We start from the raw sequence: 26,889 nt of genomic DNA, 5'->3' as shown, positions 1-26,889 counted from the left end.
ACCTGTGTATATCAATATATATCTGTGTTTATCAATCTAAGAAAGAACATTATTTATATCTGTCCCGTTCACATTTGTTTCATGTGACAGAAATTGATATATAACATTGCTGTCTAAAGTGCTTGTATTATCCAATTCTCCAATACCCAGGAGGAACTGCAATTTAAAAACCTTTCTGTAATGGATATCTAATTCAATTAAAGTCTCACACAGCAACAAGAGGGGAAAAAAAAAAGATTTCATTCTCGTCCATTGCAGGTGTATATCCAATATATTCTCCGAGTTAATTTCAACCGTCCTTCTTAATTTAAGTTGCTGAATACGATATTGTTGAATACAGCCTCGCTATACTTCCTGCCACTATAGGTAGAATTACTTACATGAAAGTACTTTGGCTGGTGCCGCAGTTCCATTTACTTCTTTTCTTCTAATAGAATAATATTGCTGTTCTCTGGGAGAGAGAAAAAAGCTGCAGCGAACATCGACTTGAAATGTGGAGTTGAGCGCGGCAGATTTTTATCAGGCGGAGAGAAGTGATGGTTTAGAAAAAGCCGTCGTGTTTGACAGTTGTTAGAAGCTTATTGCAGTTTTGTTCTTTAATCGAGAACACTGGAAAATTAATTTCACCAGCGGTGTGAATAAAAACGTTTTTTCTACCCTCACATCTCCTAAAGTTACAGAAAGTTATAGAATCACAAGACCAATCTAAAGGAACTGTCAACTCTGAACTGCCCCATTTTTTTTTGTCGTTTTCAGTCACTTCTTATTGTCAGGGAATCAAGTGCTAAATGCTCGTTTTACGCTTGTGAATATACAGTTGTCAGAGTTGCGTTTTGCACCTATGTTACCATCACATGACGGATCAGATTTATATCCTCAGATAGTAAATGATTAAGGTTCTGATTCAGTGACCACACGCTGAGATCTTGATGTTAGGAAGGGATTAAAGCATTATAGGTATATAGTAAATATTTTAAGCTTTCCGCTATACAATAATTATAGGAAAAAGTATTTAACGGGGGTCTGTCAGTGGGATCAACCCTTGTAAGCTGCCTATATGAACACATAGGAAACTGAAGTAATCTTATTGCAGAGCTGTGTGTGACTATAACTGACACATCTGCAGGTGTCCTCTGCACAGCCCAGCTCCATCGACTGAATAGTGGCTGCGGCTGGGTACTGCACATTCGCCCCCTATTAATTTGAATAGGTTTTGGATTTGCAGTGTCCTGCCGTGGCCAGTATAGAGTCGAACTGAGCAGTTCCAGCTGCTGCCATTGGCAACACCAGGGACAGCTGATTGGCGGGGGTGCCGGGTGTCGCATACCCACCGATCAGGCATTGATGACTGATAAAGATATAAAGATAGGATACCAACGTTATAGTCCTGCACAACCCCTTTAAAATAATCTCTGTAGGCAGATTCTCATGCAGATCTATGTCCCGCCCATAGTCCTGAACAGCTCACTTACATATAAGAAAAACGTGGATTTCTCTGGAATAAGACATCGGATCACAGATATCAGGGTATCATTTTATTCAGCTTCCTATGACTTGCATCCCCATATAGACAAATTAGGGGGGTAGATCCTACTGACAGATTCCCTTTTACTATACAGTTTTATATTATGGTCACATTCACCAATCTGATGTGAAACACATTTTTTTACCTGTGCTATTCTGTATTCTTAATAAAACTGTTGGATCCTAAGTTATTGATTATATATTGGATTATCTCATCACAGCCATTGGTGGCACAGCTCTAGAATATGCCACTAATGTCCTATTGTCATGAATCCGGTTGCCACGCCTTCCAACAAGGTGTCCGTGGCGCTGTGCGCTACCTTGCTCCTCTTTTTTTTGAGTGATTGCATAGTCGGCTCATTATTTGCCACTTATGTCTGTGATGAGACAACTGCTTTGATGCTTGTTGGGTGGGCCTGTTTTTAGAGTGTGACCTTTGACCCTAAACATTCACCACTCAAGGACAGTGTTGTGAACACACAGACTCTACTTGTTTTCAGCAGTTATAACCAGCTAAGTAAAACTTGTTCCAGGCAACCACTTTATCACTTATCTGTAGGATTTCTAAACTTGAGGTCTGACTGCAGACAAATTGGCAGAATCTGCTTCTGCTCCTTTCATTCTCTATGGGCTGCTGGAAAAAGCCGATCACAGTACTCGGCAGCCCCATAGAGAATGACTGGAGCAGCGGTTGATCATGCACATGGCTGTTCCATTCTAATAGGGATAAAAGGACCTTGTTCTGCCAATCGGTGCAGGTCCTGGTAGTCAGACCCTGACTGACCAACAAGTTATCTCCTATCCTGTGAATACGTGATCATTTATTTTCAATGGACAATCCCTTTAAGTTGAGGTAATTCAGCCTGAGGCTGGGGTCACAGTGGCATATGAAAATTCGGTCCCCTTCTCATCCAGGAGAGTGGAATGATTTTTTTCTCACTTGTCATCCATGTTCAGTCCGCATACAATCTTTTTTTTTTTTTTTTTTTACTCTGCAGTTATTAATCTTTTACACAATAATTTACAGTTTAATATGTTACAGAATTGCAATGTATCTGTATAAATCAGATGCCATACTGGTGGCCCATGTGGCATCAGATTTCTTTTCTCTTACTGTGATTTGACTCCGGAATTGGATGGATACGCTCTGATTTTTTATTCTCACAGAGTACAGCAGAGAAAAATATTCAGATTTGCACTTCCTCTCTCTATCCCTTTTTTTTATTCGATTCCACTCGTCGGATTTATACGGCCGTGTGAGCGAGCCCTAATGGCTACTGCTAATGTGTTTTGCATCAGATTGCTGAATGTGACAGTTGTATAACGCTGTATATTAAATACACTTTTTCCTAGCACTTTTGTCCAATGGAAAGTTCTGAAATATTAGAATATACTTTTAATTGCAAATTTCAAGATCTCAGTGTGTGGTCGCTGAATCAGATCCTTAACCATTTACTTTCAGGAGATAGAAATCCGTTCCGTCATGTGATGGTCACATAGGGGCAAGACGCAACTCTGATAACTGTGCAGTCACAAGCTGCAGCGAAAAATGACCATGTAGCACTTGAGTCCTCGCCAATAATCTGCGACCGTGAACAGAATCACATCATTTTTGCTTCATCTTTCTGCTACATGTGATATTGACTTTACAACATACAGATATAAATACAATTTTATGGATAAGTCAAAGGTAACAAAGCATGCTAATTTTCTGATCATAAGATAACCTATTTTCTGCTTTCATTTTAGAGTCTATTTTTGGGATGGTCCAGAGATTCTAGTTAACGGTGAACATGCTGCATACACTATGAGGTAGGAGTCCTTTTACTTTTTTCTCCGGTTATTGTCGATGTCTTTTCTAAATTACAATATTTTGTTATTTATGGATAATTATTCCATATTGGAGCTCTGGGTAATCTGACTACATCTGTGTAAGCAAATTGTAAAATTCATTTATTGTAAAGAATAGTTCTATAGCAAAAGAGTTGCAATTTTTTTTGTTACTTAGAACCAGTTTGAGGGGCCCAGTGGATGTTTTTGCTCCTGTAGATGCATTATCCAGATCTCTACTGGTTAGAGTGAATCTGCGTTAGATCGCCATGAAATTTCACTCATGAGAGCAGCACGGTGGCTCAGTGGGTAGCACTGTTGCTTTGCAGCTCTGGAGTCCTGGGTTCAAATCCCACAAAGGACATCATCTACAAGGAGTTTGTATGCTCTTCCCGTATTTGTGTGGGTTTCCTCTGGATTCTCCGGTTTCCTCGTACAGTCCATAGATACAGGTGCATCTCACTAAATTAGAATATCCTCAAAAAGTTAATTTATTTCAGTTCTTCAATACAAAAAGTGAAACTCATATATTATATAGAGTCATTACAAACGGAGTGATCTATTTCAAGTGTTTATTTCTCTTATTGTTGATGATTATGGCTTGCAGCCAATGAAAACACAAAAGTCATTATCTCTGTAAATTAGAATAATTAACAAAAACACCTGCAAAGGGTTTAAAAAGGTCCCTTAGTCTGTTTCAGTAGGCTCTACAATCATGGGGAAGACTGCTGACTTGACAGATGTCCAGAATGCAGTCATTGACACACTAAGTAATTGCAAACTAAATTTTGCATTTCATTTAGAAATCAAGGTCCCAGAATCTGGAGGAAGAGTGGAGAGGCCACAATCCAAGCTGCTTGAGGTCTAGTGTGAAGTTTCCACAATCAGTGATGGTTTGGGGAGCCATGTCATCTGCTGGTGTAGGTCCACTGTGTTTTATCAAGACCAAAGTCAGCGCAGCCGTCTACCAGGAAATTTTAGAGCACTTCATGCTTCCTTCTGCCGACAAGCTTTTTGGAGATGGAAATTTCATTCTCCAGCAGGACTTGGCACCTGTCCACACTGCCAAAAGTACCAATACCTGGTTTAAAAACAACAGTATCGCTGTGCTTGATTGGCCAGCAAACTCGCCTGACCTTAACCCCATAGAGAATCTATGGGGTATTGTCAAGAGGGAGATGAGAGACACCAGACCCAACAATGCAGACGAGCTGAAGGCTGCTATCAAAGCAGCCGGGGCTTCCATAACACCTCAGCAGTGCCACAGGCTGATCGCCTCCATGCCACGCCGCATTGATGCAGTAATTGATGCAAAAGGAGCCCCGACCAAGTATTGAGTGCATTTACTGAACATACATTTCAGTAGGCCAACATTTCAGATTTTTAAAACATTTTTCAAGCTGTTGTTATAAAGTATTCTAATTTACTGAGATAATGAGTTTTGTGTTTTCATTGTAAGCCATAATCATCAACATTAACAGAAATAAACACTTGAAATAGATCACTCTGTTTGTAATGACTCTATATAATATAGGAGTTTCACTTTTTGTATTAAAGAACTGAAATAAATTAACTTTTTTATGATATTCTAATTTTGTGAGATGCACCTGTATACTGATAGGGGGTTTAGATTGTGAGCCCCATGGGGACTACGCTGTAGAATTAATGGCACTATATAAGTAAGTGAATAAACTAAAAGTTGCTCATGTCTGCCGCTGAATACGGTCATTATGTAAACTGCACATACTGTATTTGACAAGTAAGGTCTTTTTAATGGGTACAAGGTTCGAATCATACCCCATGAACAAGGTTAAAAATTGAAACACAGAACATGGGATTATACCATTTACCCTATTCGTGATGCCTGGATCTAAACATGAATGTTTACATTCATTGACCATAAACTGGTTGAAAAGTTTTACATATTAAATACTTATATGTATAGTAACCAAAGTAAGACTTTTCATTGTTATAGTAGATTCAATCTAAAAAAAATAGAAATTGAAAGGTGGAAATGAGAGCAATAAGTTGCCATGAACACATGCCATGCCACCAGCTGTGGGTGCGTCAGTTAGCAAAGATGAGACCAATATTTAGTAATGTTGGTTCAGTGACAGGAAAACTTATTCCAAAAGGAACTGTAACCTGCTGGAAACAATTGTGCCCTCCATTATTAATGTAGGGTGTCTGCAATGTTTGGTACACCGCTATGTGGTCAGTGAATGGCAGATACCAGGTACATGCAGACAATCTGAAAAATATTATCACACTACACTAGAGAGTATACTACTGATCACAGACCAAATATATAATTATTACAATCAATGACTTTCAGGTGATTTGTGTTTTATTGTATTTTCTTTTTTGTCCCAATAAATAGCAGAATTGCCCCCCAACGTAGGATAATACTCCTTGGTATATAACTATTACATGTATTCACTATTAGGTGACATCTTAACATCTTATCTGATTGTAGTCATTCTTCAAGTTCATATCCATAAGGAGTAATTATTTAGATGGGAGGGCAATTGCCTCCCTCCCTTCACCTCCACGCTCCCCTACCCTTCCCCTAATTTCTCGATGTCTGAAATTACATATAACAGGACCACATTAAGGACTTGGGAGGGATGTGTGAAATATTCAGACAAATTGGGCATACCCCAAATAAACCCTCACTAACAATCCCTAAAACTTAGCATTTATTCAAATCCATTTAAAATAGCGGGATAGTTACATGGCTACATAGATTAAAAAAAGACCTAGGTCCATCAAGTTCAACCTTCCTCCGCCAATCGTACATCCTGTCATAAGTTTAGGATGAATTAGAAATTGTGCATTTTGTCCCTACACTACCTAAATAATAATCATTGTGTATGAGGCATAGCCATAATTAGCATGCGGTGACTCCTAGAGGTGTCAATTCTAATGACAGGCTAACAAATTGTTTGAAAGCACAAGTCCCTCCCAACATGTTTCACCACAGGAGCGGCGCCATCAGGGGTTGGGACAGTAGCTAGAAGGTTCATATCTGCACCTTTATAGGATGATGCTACAGGCTTGGGTCTTCAGTTTACATGCTCCATATCATGCATGTTAATTCTGTTTGAGATTAAAGAACTTTATTCAGGTTCAGGTGCATCCATTTGTAAAAATACTTGTTTAGGACATATTTTTGAGCTATATATGTTTTTTCCCATCTATCTCTTGTATGGTCCAAGTCATTGAATAAGATTATATTATATTATATTATATATTATATATTATATATATATATATATATATATTATATATATATATTATATTATATTATTTGGTGTATAACCAAAAAATGGTCACCAGCTCTTGTATATCATTTTGCATCACTTCGTATCATTTACAGCCACAGTATTTGTTTTCAATAGCGTTTGCCGCCTGCTTGTTACAGGTTTCCCTCATTGTCCTGTCCCTTGATATTTAATACAGTCTTTCCAGCTTTAAATAGCAAATGGAACGGTGCCATGAATACAAAACCTCACATTGCATTACGACTTACATTATTCAGTAATGGAAAATCTGTTGCAGTTCATGATTTCAGCACATTGCCAACTTTTCTTTATACTGGAGCTACTTTAGGAGTGCTAAAGCCAGGTCATGGGAAACTTTATGGGAACTTGTAATTCTGATACAAAGCTTGGTTTTTATAGTTCCCGCGCTGCAGAACGGACTGTAAAATACCTCCCAGAAGATCATCGAAAGAGTTAGGAAATGGTCAAAACGACATGTGGATGTCTCCTGTCTATTACATGCTGTATTTGCATACATGGACGTTTGTACAGCATCCTCTGACACTATTCAACCGTTTTATATATAGATATAATTCTGATGCATAATTGGCATCATAATGCAGTCCTGCATATTATTGGATTCATCAAACTGGGTCTTCCTCATGTACTACAGAAATAGTATTCAAGGAAGTTCAAAGTAATAAGTGTACAATACTTGTATATTTAAAATATATATTATAGATTTTTTTGGGATGCCAATTATGCATCTGAATTATATTGCCTCTATTATGCCGTTATGCGTGAATGTTTGGTTTCATAGACCGATGCATTTAACTGGACAATTCTCCAGAATCAACTAAAGAGGTATTCTCAAGTTTTTAAGTTATCCCCTATCCATTGCTGAGGATGCAACCGCTGGGACCAACACCAGTTTGGAGAACTTAAAGGGGTTGTCCACTACTTTCACATTGATGCACTATCCGTAGGATCCGACGGTGCCTGGCTGTCCATCTGTAGTGGCGGGGTACTGATCGTTACACTGATGAGCAAAAGGGTAACAATGGTTAGAACTTTTGACTTTCAGGCTCCATATCTCACCATCCACTACTGATTTAAACGTGAGACTTTCATCATTTTATAGACCATAATCTTGGCCATCTCATACATAAATTTGACTTGAAATTATTTTGCATATGATTAGTTATGCAGATTCTTGTCATGTCACTACACTGTTACTGTTTTGCTCCTAAAAATCGAAAATTTTAATTTTTATTCTTTTGTAAATCCATCTTTGGCTTTCAACACTGCCTGAATCCTTCTGGGTATGCTCTCAATCAGATTCAAGCATGTCTGGACCAAAATCTGATCCCAAGTCGCTTCTATATGTTCCCAAATTGATCATTTCATCTTCAACTCACTTAACTGTTCACAATAACAATAATTTTGACCAGGAGTGCCCAAAATTTCACATGCCACTGTACATACATTATTCAGATCCTCTAAATTCTCAATAATTCAGGTAATCCACCTAGGACGCTTTGCATGAATCATTCATTTTTCATGCATGTCTACATTATTCAACACTTGTCTATTTAACCCCTTTACAGCCTGGTACGTAATAGTACGCACCAGGCTGTCACCCCCTGTTCAGCGCGGGCTCCGGCACTGAGCCCACACTGAACCGGGCACATGTCAGCTGATTATTACAGTTGACATGTGCCCGCAACAGCTGCGGGTGGAATCGCGATCCACCCGCGGCTGTTAACATGTTAAATGCCGCTGTCAATCTCTGACGGCGACATTTAACATCGCTGCGCCGGAAGCGCGGCACTTACCCCGCCCATCGGTGACCCCGTCACATGATCGCGGGTCACCGATGCGTGGGCATTAGTGTTGAGCGAGTATGTTCTGTCCGAGTATGCTCGGGCCGAGCTCCGAGTATTTACAGCTGCTCGGTGATAAGGTTAAATCGCTCCCGTGTGCATGATTTGCAACTGTTTGACAGTTTTATTACATGTGAGGAATGTGTAAGAAATAGACATTCCTCACATGTAATAAAACTGTCAAACAGTTGCAAATCATGCACACGGGAGCGATTCAACCATATCACAGAGCAGCTATAAATACTCGGAGCTCGCCCCTCTACGAAAGGGTTAATAGAACATACTCGCTCAACACTAGTGGGCATGACAACCCTGGATCTGCAGCAGACTCCAGTGGTTGTCATGTGCTGATCGCTATGAGCGCCACCTAGTGGTCAGCACTCATAGCACAGGACCATTTCTGCTACATAGAGGTGATCTGTTTATCACCTCTATGTAGCAGAGGCGATCAGACAAGTGCTGCTTCTAGTCTCCTATGGAGACTATAGAAGCAAGCAAAAAGTGTAAAAAAAAAATGTTTTTAAAAATATAAAAAAAAAATTCAAAATGTAAAAGTTTAAATCGCCCCCCGGCGAAAACCCCCCACATACACATATTTGGTATTGCTGGGTTCAAAATCGCCCGATCTATCAATATAAAAAAAGAATTAATCCGATCGGTAAACGGCGTAATGAGAAAAAAATTCTAAACGCCAGAATTACGTTTTTTGGTCGCCGCAACATTGCAATAAAATGCAATAACGGGCTATCAAAACATCGGATCTACCCCAAAATGGTATCAATAAAAACATCAGCGCAAAAAATAAGCCCTCACCCGGCCCCAGATCCAGAAAAATGGAGACGCTATGGGTCTTGGAAAATGGTGCCATTTTTTTTTTTTTTAGCAAACTTTGGATTTTTTTTTCACCACTTAAATAAAAAAGAACCTATACATGTTTGGTGTCTACGGACTCGTAATGACCTGGAGAATAATAATGGCAGGTCAGTTTTAGCATTCAGTGAACGTGGTAAAAAAAAAACCAAACATCTGGGGTATTGCACTTTTTTCAATTTCACCGCACTTGGAATTTTTTTGCCATTTTCCCGTACACTATATGGTAAAACCAGTAATGTCGTTCAAAAGTACAACTCATCCCACAAAAAAAAGCCCTCACACGGCCATATTGACCAAAAAATAAAAGCGCTATGGCTCTGGGAACAAGGGGAGCAAAAAACAAAAATGCAAAAAAACGGAAAATCCCAAGGTTGCGAAGGGGTTAAATATGACCAAACTAGTAAAAGAGGTATTGCCAACCATGGTTGGTCCCATCTTCTCTGCTGTTTAATGGTGATAACTTGTGCACAACTACCATCTCCAGATGAACTGCAGCTATTAAGCAGGGGGTCAGGAATTGGACCAAGGTTCAGAGAAAAGTGTTGAGGGAAAACAAATCTTAGCCCCTCTGTCAGGCCATAATGGAGGGCTTATCTTATTATACTTCATGCTTCCTTCTGTGTACACCAGTGATGACCATCTACTTGGACTGTTGACCATATAACCTGAGTACGTTTTACGGCTGTTTTGGTAGGAAAACACTTTTCTGCATATATTCTGATCCGTTCATGTATGCCGATCTATTTTATCTAATCCAGACTTTGGAAGACTTTAAGAATTTGAAGGTAAATGAGCATATGGGATACAATACATGGCAATGAGATGCAGAGAAGGACAGCACTGCGGCTGAGACAACATCTGCCATAGCTTCTCTCTTTACCTGGAGACCTTTAGCTTCATGACAGACTTGCATCAGATTGTTCAGAATATCTCTGCAGGGCTCTACAATTGATTTATTATACCAATCTCTGCCCAAGAGAACAACGGCACAATGCAGAGAAATGTAAAACCTGCAGACAAAATGCCAAAGGATATAAAAAAAAGAAAAAAAAAGTATATAGTCTACCTTTTGTACCGCATCTGCTTAAGACGAGGCTTAAAGCTGAAATAATAAGAGTGTATGTGTAGAAAATGGTAAGTGGATAGTGCAATCCATTCACTGCATATTATAGTAAAATCGTTCTAATTTTTACTGCAAAATAAGTTGGGATCTACATGTTTTATGTACGATTGTTATATATAGTTATATAGATGTATACTGTATGATTATATATATATATATAGATGTATATTGTTCGATTATTATAGCTATATAGATGTATACAGTACAATTTATATATAGATGTATACAGTATGATGATTGCTATATAGCGGTAATTATAGAGCTAAACACACCATTTATTTGTATGTAGTATTGTATTGCTACACAATTATATTAAGTTTTGCTTTTGATCTGTGCTCATCTATCATTCTTTTCGATAGGCGGTCACTCACAAATTAAAGAGACCTGTCATATTGAGAATTTAGTATGGTGTGCCAGCATCAGGTAAAGGGCACATGAAACTGAACAGATATATATGTAGGTTTGTGGGAAAAGATTTGTGATAATTTTATTTGTTTTTGCTTATTTTGGATTTAGAGTCCAGTGGGCGGTGTTATACAGTGGGCACGGAAATTATTCAGACCCCTTTAAATTTTTCACTCTTTGTTTCATTGCAACCATTTGGTAAATTCTAAAAAGTTCATTTTTTTTTCTCATTGAAGTACACTCTGCACCCCATCTTGACTGAAAAAAACAGAAATGTTGAAATTTTTGCAAATTTATTAAAAAAGAAAAACTGAAATATCTCATGGTCATAAGTATTCAGACCCTTTTCTCAGTATTGAGTAGAAGCCCCCTTTTGAGCTAGTACAGCCATGAGTCTTCTTGGGAATGATGCAACAAGTTTTTCACACCTTGATTTGGGGATCCTCTGCCATTCTTCCTTGCAGATCCTTTTTTTTCTCATTAACCCCTTTGCGACCTTGGGATTTTCAGTTTTTGCATTTTCATTTTTTGCTCCCCTTGTTCCCATAGCCATAGCTTTTTTATTTTTTGGCAATATGGCCATGTGAGGGCGTATTTTTTGCTGGATGATTTGCACTTTTAAACGCCATCACTGGTTTTACCATATCGTGTACTGGAAAATGGGGAAAAAATTCCAAGTGCGGTGAAATTGCAAAAAAAAAATGCAATTCCACAGCTGTTTATTGTTTTTTTTCTTTCCACGTTCACTGGATGCTAAAACTGACCCGCCATTATTATTCTCCAGGTCATTACGAGTTCATAGATACCTAACGTGTATAGGTTCTTTTTTATTTAAGTGGTGAAAAAAAAATCCAAAGTTTGCAAAAAAAAAAAAAAAATAAATAAAAAATGGTGCCATTTTCCGAGACCTGTAGCTTCTCCATTTTTCAGTATCTTGGGCCGGGTGGGGGCTTATTTTTTGCGCGCCGGCCTGACGTTTTTATTAATACCATATTGGGGTAGATCCGATGTTTTGATCGCCCTTTATTGCATTTTATTGCAATGTTGCGGCGACCAAAAAAAATTAATTCTGGCGTTTGGAATTTTTTTCTCGTTACGCTGTTTACCGATCGGATTAATTCTTTTTAGTGGTACCAAATATGTGTATGTGGGGTTTATTTTTATTTATTTTGAATGGGACAAAAGGGGGATGATTTAAACGTTTATATTTTTTAATTTTTTTATATTTTTAAAAACATTTTTTTTAAACTTTTTGCTTGCTTCTATAGTCTCCATACGAGACTAGAAGTATCAACTGTCTGATCACCTCTGCTACATAGAGGTGATGAACAGATCACCTCTATGTAGCAGAAATGCTCCTGTGCTATGAGCGGCGACCACTAGGTGACGCTCATAGAAATCTTTTCATGACAACCACTAGGGTCTGCTGCAGTCTTCTCCGGTGGCGTGCTCTGTCCTCGGCGTCCCGCGGTGTACTGAAAGGACCTGCGGTGACGTCATTTAGTCATGTGATGGTCACGCTGACGTCGGCGGTCACATGACCTGTCAGCTGACTAAATGAAGTCACCGCAGGACCTTTCTGGACACTGTGGGACGACGAGTACAGAGCACGCCACCGGAGAGAAGACCGGGGGCCACCGGAGAGTTAAGTGTAATTTATTTTTTATTTTTTACGTTTTAATTCTTTTTTTTACTATTCATTGCTGCTTAAGTTGGTCACACAGTATAAATCCATGCCAGTTGCATGGATTTATATTGTGTGACCAACTTGTCAAGCACTTTTCCAAGGGATGCTAAAATCGCTTGGAAAAGCGCTTGAAAAATTGCATGCGGAAATGCATGCAAAAACGCTTAAACGCTTCTCCCTGGCAGAAAAAATGCATGTAAAATTCCCATGCGTTTTTCTGCCAGGGAGAGGCAGAAACGCTCAGGAAAAATCCATGTCAATTCTGCATCGTGGGCACATAGCCATAATGTTAGAAAAGAAACATTTCTAGGAACAATTTTTTACAATTGTTCATATGGAAAAATACAATTTAAGTGTTTTGTTTTTTTTTGCTTTGGACTTTAGCTATAGAATCAGTAGAAAACACTGCAAAAAATGCGACCTGATGCAGTGTAAAATATTGTAATATTAATAATGACATGGATAACAGTTACGTTTTCTACAGCTATGGGTCTAAGGGAAAATTGAAGGAAAAAAAAAAAAGTGAACCGTGAGAGATGTGAATGCCGGCTTGATACACTAATGTAAATTAAAGACTTGGTTAAAAAAAAGTAAACTTTGGAACAACTTTGAAACTTTAAATTGGAAGTCGTGTAATATTTGTATAGGAATTATAGCATAATGAATTGCTAAGCTTACACACAGATGGCTAATAAGGATTACTGCACCTGAGAGACGAAACATGATGTGTTACACAGGGTCACCTAGTGGTGATGTTTATATATAGAAAGACCTATAGATTAAACTGAGTAGCAGCCTAGACAGAGAATCCTCATTTCTTCTACAGCTAGATGTGAGGATATATTCTCCTATACATACAGTTATATGAAAAAGTTTGGGCACCCCTATTAATCTTAAGCTTAATGTTTTATAAAAATTGGTGTTTTTGCAACAGCTATTTCAGTTTGATATATGTAATAACTGTTGGACACAGTAATGTTTCTGCCTTGAAATGAGGTTTATTGTACTAACAGAAAATGTGCAATCTGCATTCAAACAAAATTTTACAGGTGCATAAGTATGGGCACCCTTATCATTTTCTTGTTTTAAATACTCCTACCTACTTTTTACTGACTTACTAAAGCACTTTTTTTGGTTTTGTAACCTCATTGAGCTTTGAACTTCATAGCCAGGTGTATGCAATCATGAGAAAAGCTACTTAAAGTGGCCACTTGCAAGTTGTTCTCCTGTTTGAATCTCCTCTGAAGAGTGGCATCATGGGCTCCTCAAAACAACTGTCAAATGATCTGAAAACAAAGATTATTCAACATATTGTTCAGGGGAAGGATACAAAAAGCTGTCTCAGAGATTTAACCTGTCAGTTTCCACTGTGAGGAACATAGTAAGGAAATTGAAGAACACAGGGACAGTTCTTGTTAAGGCCAGAAGTGGCAGGCCAAGAAAAACATCAGAAAGGCAGAGAAGAAGAATGGTGAGATCAGTCAAGGACAATCCTCAGACCACCTCCAGAGAGCTGCAGCATCAATTTGCTGCAGATGGTGTCACTGTGCATCGGTCAACTATACAACACACTTTGCACAAGGAGAAGCTGTATGGGAGAGTGATGCGAAAGAAGCCGTTTCTGCAAACACGCCACAAACAGTCGGTTGAGGTATGCAAAAGCACATTTGGAGAAGCCAATTTCTTTTTGGAAGAAAGTCCTGTGGACTGATGAAACCAAGATTGAGTTGTTTGGTCATACAAAAAGGCTTTATGCATGGCGGAAAAAAAACACAGCATACCAAGAAAAACACTTGCTACCCACAGTAGAATTTGGTGAATGTTCCATCATGCTTTGGGGCTGTGTGGCCAATGCCGGCACCGGGAACCTTGTTAAAGTTGAGGGACGCATGGATTCCACTCAGTATCAGCAGATTCTTGACAATAATGTTCAAGAATCAGTGACAAAGTTGAAGTTACGCAGGGGATGGATCTTTCAGCAAGACAATGATCCAAAACACCGCTCCAAATCTAGTCAGGCATTCATGCAGAGGAACAATTACAATGTTCTGGAATGGCCATCCCAGTCCCCAGACCTGAATATCATTGAACATCTGTGGGATCATTTGAAGAGGGCTGTCCATGCTCGGCGACCATCAAACTTAACTGAACTGGAATTGTTTTGTAAAGAGGAATGGCCAAAAATACCTTCATCCAGGATCCAGGAAATCATTAAAAGATACAGGAAGCGACTAGAGGCTGTTATTTTTGCAAAAGGAGGATCTACTAAATATTAATGTCACTTTTCTGGTGAGGTGCCCATACTTATGCACCTGTCAAATTTTGTTGCAGATTGCACATTTTCTGTTAGTACAATAAACCTCATTTCAAGGCAGAAACATTACTGTGTCCAACAGTTATTACATATATCAAACTGAAATAGCTGTTGCAAAAACACCAATTTTTATAAAACATTAAGCTTAAGATTAATAGGGGTGCCCAAACTTTTTCATATAACTGTATTACGTTTCATTTTCTGCATTGTGACTCTACCAACACCATTTTTACCTATAGCACATATGCCAGGCTTCAGCAAAGTATGATTTGCATCTGCACAGATAAGCTACTGTTTCAACCTATCCACCCCAGTATATTGAAGTACATAGTGTCCTTCAATATAGGACTTCAATTGAATGACTTCTGACAATTCATTCAAGCACTTTTGTTTGACTGAAACAGCTCCCGATCCTTTATTTAGATGAGTCATCCACCATATCGTCAGCCTGGATTGATATTGTCGAGTGTGATGTACATTGACTTGAATAGACCGTGCGGCACCCTAGGCTAGCAAAGGCAGCAAGACGAAAAGCTGGTTTCAATTTTCCAATACTTTTCACCTGTAATGTTTCAGTTTTTAACAAGTCCTTTAATGTGGTTTTCATCCTATATGGAAGGCACATGAGCCACTAAGGCGTGGACTGCTTCTTGTCATGACCATTTATTACACGACCGTACCAGAGGCCATGTAAATTAGTTGTAATAAGTTGGAGTACTTTCAGCTCTTGGCTTTACCACCGACCTGTATTAATCTATTAAAGGCAACCTGTCAACACCAGAAACTCCATTTACCTGCACATAATGTTAATCTACAGATAGATAGTGTTAACCCTGAGTATCCGGCTTACAGGAAGGATGGCTACTCTGAGAAAATTAAGTTTTTGTTTTAACGCTTCCGTTATCACAGGTATATAGCATTTCTGATGGTACATTGTAAAGAACATGAAATTATACATGGGTTCATTACTTGGTCAATTTAGAATATATACTTTTGTATCTAGTTGGTGCTTGTAGGGGGTGTATTGTCAGGTTCTAGGGTCACTTAATAAAAAAATGTCTACAAAGGGTCAAAGGGGATGAATTGTAGGATTATGTTGTATATATCGAGACATAAATGAGTTGGAGCAATGTTTCCCAAGCATGTTCTCAAAGAACTCTCAATGGGTCAAATCAAATACTATCTGCAAAGTTACAGAAATCCTCGAGATGTGGGCTGTTCCTTGAAGACAGATTTTGGAAACAGTGATACGGAGGATTAAACAGCCATATATAGATCTCAAAGGATAAAGCGAAGCCTGGAATTGTTATTTTTTCTCCCTGTTGCCCACATGTGTGCAAGAATTTAATTTTTAATGCTCTGCACATGTTCTCTATGATTTATCCATGAATAAGGACATTATTTATCCATTATAAGTACACAACAGGCTTTAGTGGTTTAGAGAATTTCTGATTATCTGTAAATACTCTGGTCAAATAGATACACAGGAATGTACAATCCTTTTCCTTTAGTTATGGTCACTTAAAGGGGTTTTCTGTTTTTGGAAAACCCCTATCCCCTGTATAAAACGATACTTTACTGTTTCTCCCTGGGTCCTGCAATGAGTCACTGCCACTGCTCCTGGTGCAGGTCAACAGCACTGCAGCTAATCATTTAGATCAGCATGAGATGTCATCTCGAGCAGAGTCATTGAGCTCAGTTTTTGGCTGTTGACATGACAATAGTGCTGCAGACAATAACTAACACTGGAAGCAGTGGTGGAGACTCAACGCTGGACCTGGAAGGATGAGTAAAGCAAAGGTTTTTTTTTAATAAACTGTAGCCAAGATACAGCGATTTCTGAAAGTTAGCCCAGGGCTTTAGTGTAATTTTGGTTTTGACTAGGTTTGTTTCCAGAGTTTACGAAGACTGTAGGTCAGAAGAGAGATCTGGTCTCGCTAGAGACCAGAGACCTAAAACAGATGATGATGGATGTGCATACAGAACGGGTTATCATTTCGGGTAACAAACATTTAGTGGATAGTGATGTGCAATTTCATTAGTAAGAGATCCAGGCCGAAGTTGAGCAACAGAACAGTATTTTAAGGTCCAAGGAATAGCGCAGAAGAGGAGTCAAGCTAGGCCACTCCAGAATATGAGGTCAAAGGCATATAATAAATACCAAGAAGTGTTATATTTGGTACCGTAATGTTACCAATTACTTATGAAAAACCCTATCCTGATTTACTGAATTTGTGGCATGTAATGTGTTGCCCAAACCCAAGAAGCCGCAACCACGGTCATAGATGGAGATGAGCCAATCTCTAGTTACTGATACAATGAATTTAGTTTTTGTGTTAAATGTTAGACTATAGGTTGAACTTGATAGACTTAAGTCTACCTTCAACCTTAAAGCGCACCTGGCAGCAGGATTGTGCTCAGTAAATTACATACACTGTCAGGTGGGCGCTGTTACACTGAGTAAAATGATACCTTGGTTGATGAAATCCGTCCTGTGGTTCTTGTGTAATCTTTACTTTCAGTTTGGGGATAATGATATGCTCGTGCTTCGGGGTGGTGACGCGCCCCCTGGGCCTGTGTTGTGCAGGGGAACCCGGAACCGGGCCTGTTGTAGAATGCTGGGGGTTGTAGTCTCCGTGTGGCGGTGACCCGGTCCGTGCCCAGGGTGGTCAAACCAGTGGCAGTCTTAATGTATAGCAAATGTCCGACTACGCCACCCGTGGATTGCGGTCAGTGGGGACCGCCGCTGCGCTGCCGACCGCTGAGGCTGATGGTGTTTGCGCAGCCGAGTATGGGATAACTCCCCACGGGAGAAGTATTGCCTCAGGGCAGCTAATGTGAGAGATAATGGGAGTGATGGTGTGAGGGTCCCAGTGCTAATGGTGCTGGCGCGGCAAGGAATCACGGAGACGTGAGGTGCAGTTCAGGGTCTTTACTGATGGTACAAGGCAGACCCTCCCGGGAGTACTGGCTAGTATAAGGGGCCTGGTCAGTCTGCGAGCAAGCAGGAGTTCCCCTGGCCAGGTGGAGTTGTAGGCCTCCCCGTTTATCTGCACTCTTCCTGGCTACCTTGCTGTCAGCGGTTACAAGTAGCCCACGTCCCTGAGTATACCGTGTGGTGCTCACCCATATGGCTGGTGACTTGGGGCCTTCTGTTAGCCTCCACTCCTGGATGGCGGCGCTGGTCCCTTCTTTGTGACTGAGCCTCCGGGCTTCTATGGCCAGAGGACCTGGAATCCCCTGCCGGCTGGTTTCTGCTGCTGGGTATATATAAGTCCCCACAGCCTCGGACTCCTGTGTCCGGTTTTAGTAACTTCAGCCAGGGCGAGCTAGATCTCTGCTCACAGCCCCTGGCCTTCTGCCTCTGCTCCTACAGAGCTCCTGTTCTCACTTTCTCTCTCCAGGCTCTGACTGACTTAATCCCGCCCCGGACCCAGTTTATAAGGGCAGATTCCTCCCCTCCCAGGTCTGGGCGGGCAGTGTTGTATGCTTAGGGCTCCCGACCAGAGAAACCTCCCACTTGCTCTCAGACATAATATCTCTATTACTGTGGCAACCAGACCCCTGGGGTGTCACATTCCCCCCTAGTAAATTTTAGTACTCCGGGACTAAACACATTTTTAAAGAAACATAAATACAGGGTATAAACAATAATATGATAACATATTTACAAGAAGCTTTAGTTCTTTAAAGGTCACGGCGTGTCCGCAACCGGGTGTCCATATCACCCAAGGTGAAGTTTTTGAAACAAGAGGGTGTCCATGTCACCCAAGGTGAAACTTTAAGCGAAGTAGGGGACCTGTCCAAAGCAAATCCCTTGCGTTGTCCTTGGGCGTGGCTGCAAGGCTGGAGCTAGCTACTTTGGGCCGCAAGTAGGCCACGCCAGACAGGTTTTCTCTTCCGCGGCCGTCTTCGCAAGAGGCACCAAGGTGCAACTATCTACAAAACTGCTCCGGTTATCCAGTGTCCATAACCTGTTAGTCCATAAAAATCTGCAGGGTAACTGAGAAACATAATTAATAACAGGCAACAAACATAAACCATAAACAGTTAGCAGATAAATTCACAGTGCATTAGTTTAGATTCTCCAGCGAGCGGGCATCTGACCTCTAGTGACTCTAGTGGACCTACGGAGCTCACTAACTGGTCCTGCACTACAGGGTGTAGGAGGTGTTATGGGTAAGCTGGGCAGCTGTCTGCACACTCTTTGGCTCACTAGGGGCACGGCAGGCTCACTACTAGCAGAGGGTTGATCCTCCTGTACTGCTGGTGTGGACTCTTCTGCCTCTTGGGCCGGCTGCTCTTCCAGCTCTACCCGTTCCTCTGTAGGTACTTGCGGGGCTGGCTGGAGAAAGGTGAGGACGGGTACCACGACAGCGCCGTTTACTTGTGTCCAAGACCGGGGGAAGTCTCCGAGTACGGTACTGATCATTTCTTCTCTTTCCTCTGCGGGTTGAGGGTTTCCTTGATCTTCTTCAGGGCTTTGCAGCTGCTCGGGACACTTCTTCAGGTGGTCTCTGGAGACAATGGCTGTGGTTTCTCCTCCATCCTTACTGATTACGCAGATTTTTGGGTTCTCATGGCTTGATGGCAGTACGGTGTACGGGTCCTTCTCCCACTGGTCGTCCAACTTGTGGAGCCGCCTCTTCCTCTTCAAGACCTGCTCTCCAGGTACCAGGGGAACAGCGGGAACATACTGGTTATAAGCCTTCTCTTGCCTTTCTCTAGCTTGAGACAGACTTCGCTCGACGCTCTCCTGTACTTTCCGATACTGCTGCTGCCGTTCTGTATCCCAGTCTGCCTCTGGCGAGGTGTCCTCAGGCGTCAGGACTCCCATATCCAGGTCAATAGGCAGCTTACCAGGTCTTGCTCTCATTAGGTAAGCCGGGGTACAGTTGGTGGAACCTACAGGGATGTGGTTATACAGGTCCACCAGATCGGGCAGTTTCTCAGGCCACAGACTGCGTTCTTCCAGGGGCAACGTTTTTAGCAGATCTATCACCACCTGGTTCATCTTCTCGCAGAGTCCATTGGTTTGAGGGTGATAGGGTGTTGTTCTTATCTTCTTGCAGCCATACAGGTTGCAGAACTCCTGGAAGACCTCCGCTTCGAAGGCTGGTCCTTGGTCTGTCAACACTTGGTCCGGGTACCCGTGTGGACGGCAGAACTGCTGCTGGAAGGCTCTAGCTGCTGTTTGAGCCGTTAAGTCCTTGACCGGGACCACCACCAGGAACCGGGAGTAATGATCTACGATTGTGAGGGCGTAGACATACCCAGATCTGCTTGGAGCCAGTCTCACATGGTCCAGGGCTACCAGTTCCAGTGGCTGTCTAGTGATGATGGGCTGCAGGGGAGTCTTCTGGCTGGCTCGGTCTTTTCTTCTCAGGTGGCACGGGCCACAGTCTCTGCACCACCTCTCGATGGCTCCTCTCATGCCTACCCAGTAGAACCGTTCACGCAACAAGAACTCCAGCTTCTTCCATCCGAAATGCCCTGCTCCGTTGTGGTATGCCTCCAGAACCATAGCCGCGTCTCGTCTTGGGACCACTGCCTGCCAGGTCAACTCATGTGTTCGAGAGTTAACCATTCTCCGGCACAGCTTCTCCCTGTAGAGGAACAGCTTACTTTTCTCCTTCCACAGTTGCTTGGTCTCTTCCGGAGCATCTGGGTCAAGACGGGCATCGGCCTGGGTCAGCATTTCCTTCACCAAATGGACTGCGGGATCACTGTCTTGCGTCTCCGCCCAGTTGTAGTGGGGCAAGGGATTGAACGTCACGGAGCGCCTGTCCTTCACACTGGGAATACAGGGTAATCCCATGACGGTGGAACGCAGGGAGCTCAACTTCTTCCAGATCTTCTGGATCTTCCCCTACGTCCGGTAAGTTCGGCATTCTAGACATGGCATCCGCGTTGGCATTTGAGCGTCCTGCCCGGTATTTGATGGTGAATTCAAAGTTGGACAGGCGGGCCATCCATCTCTGTTCCAGGGCACCGAGCCTTGCAGTGTCCAGGTGTGTCAATGGGTTGTTATCCGTGTACACGGTGAATTTGGAGGAGGCAAGGTAATGCTTGAAACGTTCGGTCACTGCCCACACTACTGCCAGGAACTCCAGCTTGAATGAGCTATAATTCTCAGGGTTCCTCTCCGTGGGCCGTAGCTTTCGGCTGGCGTAAGCGATTACCCGTTCTTTCCCTTGCTGGATCTGGGACAGTACGGCTCCTAGCCCGATGTTGCTTGCGTCCGGGTGGAGGATAAAGGGCTGGCTGTAGTCTGGATATGCCAGGATTTCATCCCCCGTGAGGGCCGTCTTCAGCTGGCAGAAGGACTCCTCTTCAGCTGGCAGAAGGACTCCTCTTCTAGCTTTTCCCACCTAAAGGGCGGCTTCTGGTTTTTGGCTTTCCGAGATTGACCTATCAGGAGGTCCTGCATAGGGGCTGCCATTTTGGTGAAACCGGGAATGAATCTTCGGTAGTAGCCTACCAACCCGAGGAACTGCCGCACTTCCTTTATGCTGGATGGTCTTGGCCAGTCACGGTGATCTTATCAGGGTCAGGAGCCACTCCGTCAGCACTCACCACGTGTCCCAGGTATTGCACCTTTGGTTTCAGGAGGTGACACTTGGAGGGTTTCACCTTTAGGCCGTAGTTTGCCAGAGCTTCAAACACTTCTGCCAGGTGTTTCAGGTGGTCCTCGTAGGTCTTGGAATAGACTATAACATCGTCCAGGTATATCAGGACCGTCTCGAAGTTCCGGTGTCCCAGACAGCATTCCATCAACCGTTGGAAGGTTCCTAGTGCGTTGCAGAGCCCGAACGGCATACAGACCCATCGGGGTGGTGAATGCGGTCTTCTCCCGGTCCGCCTCTGCTACAGGAACCTGCCAGTACCCGCTAGTGAGATCCAAAGTAGAGAAGAAGTTAGCAGATTTTAATGCAGCTAAGGAGTCTTCTATCCTTGGTAACGGGTACGCATCTTTGTGTGTGATACGGTTGACCTTCCTGTAGTCTACACACATTCTCATGGTGTTGTCTTTCTTTTTCACTAAGACTAGTGGAGCTGCCCAGGGGCTACAGCTGTCCCTGATTACCCCAGCCTCCTTCATGTCTCTAAGCATCCCCTTGGCGTGTTGGTAGTGTGCCGGGGGTACGGGTCGGTATCTCTCCTTTATGGGAGGATGGTCTCCCGTGGGGATGTGGTGTTCTACCCCCTTTACTCGCTCGAAGTCTAGCGGGTGTTTACTAAACACTCTCTCGTACTCTTGAACCACCCGATAGACTCCCTGTTTTTGGTGTGAGGGAGTGGAGTCAGTACCCAAATGCAGTTGCTGACACCAGTCCTCCATTGGTTTCTTAGAGCCGTTACCTTCCTCTGGTTGAGATGGAGGCAAGGGTTCCACGGCCTGTACAGAGTTCTGGTTGATGGTGAACAATTTGGCTAACGTGGCATACCGGGGCAGGTATACTTCTCTCTCCCCGATATTTATGATGCGGACGGGCACACTCCCATGGCGTACATCGACCACCCCCCGTGCTGTCAAAATGGTGGGCCTACTGTCTGAGTAGACGGGTTCTACCATTGCTTGGTAGTCTCTACCTCTTAGACCAATAGCTGCCCGGCACCAAATCATCATCTCACTTTTTGGGGGCATGGCAATAGGGAACGGGTCACACATTCTCACTCTACCTATCTCACCACCAGATAGTTCCACCTGTTGCCGCTTCATCAGTGCCCGGATCTCTTTTTGGAGCACACGCTGCTGGCCGGAACTGGCGTTCTTGGCAACCTGCTGTAAAATGAGAATCACCTCTGCAAGACAATTTTCAATCACATTAGTTCCCAAGGTTATTATAGGGTGACTCTCATGACGGTCTATGTCCACTATAATCGGTCCTTGTGCCGCCAGTTCGACTTTACCGATCTTAATGGTCACCTCTTTGAATCCCACCTGCGGCACGGGCTGACCATTGCTGGCGATGATACTCAGGTCGTCATCTGAGTAGCGGGTTATGTCCGAGTCATTTCAGTACTGTTTAAAGAGCACGTACGGGATGGTGGTCACCGGTGACCCAGTGTCTAGTAGGGCACTCATAGGAATGCCATCCAGTACCACAGGCAAGATTGGACGACCCCCTACGTATTTATCACGCCAGTTTGATGGGCCTGATGGTCTTATGCCTGGGGGTTGGCCCTCTACCCCAGGTTGTGCCCGTTTAAATGACAGTACCTTGCCACATGTCCGGGTTGATTGCAGCGGCGGCAGATGGGTCGTCCGTCCTCGATGTATCTGTCGCTGGGTCTTCCTCTGGCCGGTGGGGTCCTCCTCAGTCGGCGCCACGGAATGTCCTCCGGTCCGGATGCCAGCTGGATCTTTCCTGGAGAAGAGACCTGTAAAGACTGCACAGTTCTGGTTAGCGCGGCAACGCTCTTAGTCAGCTCTTGGACCTGATGGTGCAGGTCTGTAGCCGGGTCACTGTTTAAAGCCTGCGCATCAGCTCCCACAGGCCCTGCAGACAAGGGCGCCGTCTCCTGATGGTAAGTGATAGCAGGGCGCCTGTGGGTCACAGCGCCACCTGGTGCCGGTTCTTGGAGCACCCGGATGGCTCTGTCCTTGAACTGTGCAAAGTCCAGGTCAGGGTCCTGTAAGGCCATTGCCCGCAACTGGGTTCGGTGGGCATTGCACAGTAGACCCTCAATAACTTATCTTCATTTCCCACGCTGTCAGGGTCTGCCTGCTTAATGGCTCTCAGGGCCTCTTGTAGGTTTAGGGCATAGTCTCTTATACTCTCATGTGCCCGCTGTTTACACCCGTAAAATCTGAGCTTTATTTCGGCTGAGGTGCGGGTATCAAATGTGTCTTTCAGCCGAGCTAGTATTTCTCTGACAGTCCTCTTCCTCCCAGGTGGTCAGGACTTTACCTCCCTTTGGGCTGCCCCGATTAATTGGGCCACCAGGATGCTCACTTTTTGCTCTTCTGTGAGGGGGTACACCTGGAAGAGGCTATCCAGTCTTTCTCTAAAGTCATTTAGAGTATGTGACTCCCCTGAGTACTGGGGTAGCCAGGTTGCCCCCAGGATATAGGGCATGGTGAATGGCATGACTGCTGCAGCGGTTGCGCTGGCGGTGGCTGTGGCAGTGAAGCTCCCCTCGGTATCCGGCATCCTCCTCCCCCCTAGTGGACCGTGGCCTACCTTGCGATCGTCGGGGTTGAGGACCTGGCGTCGCGCTCCGATGACGTCAGCGTCGCTCTTCCTCTCTTCCAGGACCTTGCGCAGCGTCAGAGCGTGGGGCGGAGCGTGGGGCGGAAGATGGCGTCTGAAGGCGGGAAGCAGCTGCGGATGGCGGGAAGAAGGCAGAAGACTGCGGGAAACGGTCCAAGATGGCGTCTGATGGCGGGAATCTGCTCCGGACGGCGGGAAACTTCACCACAGGTAAGTATAAAAGTCTCTTTTTCAGGCACGCAGTACCCGGTGGTTGCGGGCATGAAATCCTGCCGACTATGCCAAAGTTGACGCGCCCCCTGGGCCTGTGTTGTGCAGGGGAACCCGGAACCGGGCCTGTTGTAGAATGCTGGGGGTTGTAGTCTCCGTGTGGCGGTGACCCGGTCCGTGCCCAGGGTGGTCAAACCAGTGGCAGTCTTAATGTATAGCAAATGTCCGACTACACCACCCGTGGATTGCGGTCAGTGGGGACCGCCGCTGCGCTGCCGACCGCTGAGGCTGATGGTGTTTGCGCAGCCGAGTATTGGATAACTCCCCACGGGAGAAGTATTGCCTCAGGGCAGCTAATGTGAGAGATGATGGGAGTGATGGTGTGAGGGTCCCAGTGCTAATGGTGCTGGTGCGGCAAGGAATCACGGAGACGTGAGGTGCAGTTCAGGGTCTTTACTGATGGTACAAGGCAGACCCTCCCGGGAGTACTGGCTAGTATAAGGGGCCTGGTCAGTCTGCGAGCAAGCAGGAGTTCCCCTGGCCAGGTGGAGTTGTAGGCCTCCCCGACTATCTGCACTCTTTCCTGGCTACCTTGCTGTCAGCGGTTACAAGTAGCCCACGTCCCTGAGTATACTGTGTGGTGCTCACCCATATGGCTGGTGACTTGGGGCCTTCTGTTAGCCTCCGCTCCTGGATGGCGGCGCTGGTCCCTTCTTTGTGACTGAGCCTCCGGGCTTCTATGGCCAGAGGACCTGGAATCCCCTGCCGGCTGGTTTATGCTGCTGGGTATATATCAGTCCCCACAGCCTCGGACTCCTGTGTCCGGTTTTAGTAACTTCAGCCAGGGCGAGCTATATCTCTGCTCACAGCCCCTGGCCTTCTGCCTCTGCTCCTACAGAGCTCCTGTTCTCACTTTCTCTCTCCAGGCTCTGACTGACTTAATCCCGCCCCGGACCCAGTTTATAAGGGCAGATTCCTCCCCTCCCAGGTCTGGGCGGGCAGTGTTGCATGCTTAGGGCTCCCGACCAGAGAAACCTCCCACTTGCTCTCAGACATAATATCTCTATTACTGTGGCAACCAGACCCCTGGGGTGTCACAGTGGCCTGTGGGCAGGGGCCTCTATCTGGTGCTCTGGTTATATATTCATCTGTATGCTCTTATGACAGGTCTATGCTTTTAAAGGGAATGCTCTTATGTACTAAAACGCTGACTCCTCTGGCATAACTCGAGTGAACACAATGGAGGCTTCATTTCAACCAGGAACTATTTAGCAACCTAGCAGATTCCCTGGTCATGTGCATTTCCTGCAGCCCTGTAATAGCAGGGTTAGTATTCTTAATGTGCTCGAAAATTGCTTGCCTTGTCTCCACTGTCTTTGAGGTCACGAATATTCCTGAACATGAACTGTTAGACCCATATTCTAAATATGGAGATAACTTTCAGAATCCCAAACAGTATAACATATTTCAGACTGATTTTTGTTACCAAAAACCAATAGATTACGCATGTTTTTATCAATGTCTGACATGAAATCAGAATAAACCTTTCCCGTTTTAGGTCAATTAGGATTACCATCATTTTTAATATTTGCCAAATGCCAAAATAGAGAGAATGTTTTAAGTAAGCTATTTTTATTACTTACTGCAAAGTCAAAAGTTTAGATACATTTCATTAGTATTTGGTACCATTGCCCTTAAACTGAATGACTTGGGTCAAACATTTGGGATATCCTTCCACAAGCTTCTCACAATAGTTGGTGGGAATTTGGGCCCATTCCTCCTGACAACTGGTGTAACTGATCCAGATTTGTAGGTCGCCTTGCTCCTCGCACCTGCCTTTTTTATATTTCTTGACATAAATACATCCAACCTCTATGAAAATGCTGTGTACATAAAAGGACAAAGTTCATATGAGTTACCTTTTAAAATTTATTTTTTTCTTTGAGAAATGATGCCACCATATATCAAGCAATAAGCAGGTGAGCAGACTGTTCCGAGACTATGAACATGAATGATTTAATGCTACAGTATATCACTACATGCATACACAGGCATTGCACTCTGCAAGCATCTCACTGACTAACACTCAGTTCTTTCCAATCTCCTCCAGTTTGTACATATGTCTAAAGGCTAATTGTCTTTACAGTACAAACACCATGTGCTGCTGTGTGTAATCATGAAGATGAAGGCATGTATTCTTTCGCAATTGTACAGTCTGCAAAATGGCATATTTCAGACAGGTGGCTCTTGAATATGTTTGATAACTGTAATTTCTTGCTATGAATGTAAAGTTTCTAGAGTTCTGTCAATCATCCAAAATCATACGCATTTGTGATATTACAGAAGGTAATTACTTGCGTAGTATCCATTTCCTTTAGTGGCATCCTTATTTTAGAGAATCCTGGCTGGCGACTTTACAAACTGTATGAGGAAAAAGCCAGGCGAAGAAATAAAAGGCTTGATAAAATGCATGAGATATTAACATGCTATTTAGTTACTTAAAATGACCCCATTGAAATAGAAGTAGGCTGGAAGATCCACCAATTGCAGAAGATCTGG

General features: G+C 43.4%; 1 protein-coding gene across 6 annotated transcripts in view; it reads left to right on the top strand.

Moving 5' to 3' along the window:
- The window catches only part of CSGALNACT1 (chondroitin sulfate N-acetylgalactosaminyltransferase 1), a 420,793-nt gene that overhangs the window by 269,351 nt on the left and 124,553 nt on the right, over positions 1–26,889 (top strand). For all 6 annotated transcript variants that reach the window (XM_073636981.1, XM_073636978.1, XM_073636980.1 and 3 more), the window contains one exon: positions 3,274–3,336. The gene's annotated coding sequence lies outside the window, so the exon portion shown is untranslated. The remainder of the gene's footprint in view (positions 1–3,273; positions 3,337–26,889) is intronic.

The sequence above is a fragment of the Phyllobates terribilis genome, unplaced genomic scaffold (assembly GCF_046119375.1).
Source record: "Phyllobates terribilis strain yellow unplaced genomic scaffold, ASM4611937v1 Scaffold_1__5_contigs__length_1240528914, whole genome shotgun sequence".
Taxonomy (NCBI): domain Eukaryota; kingdom Metazoa; phylum Chordata; class Amphibia; order Anura; family Dendrobatidae; genus Phyllobates; species Phyllobates terribilis.
Note: the sequence above shows the minus strand (reverse complement) of the source record. Positions and strands in the feature narration are given on the sequence as shown.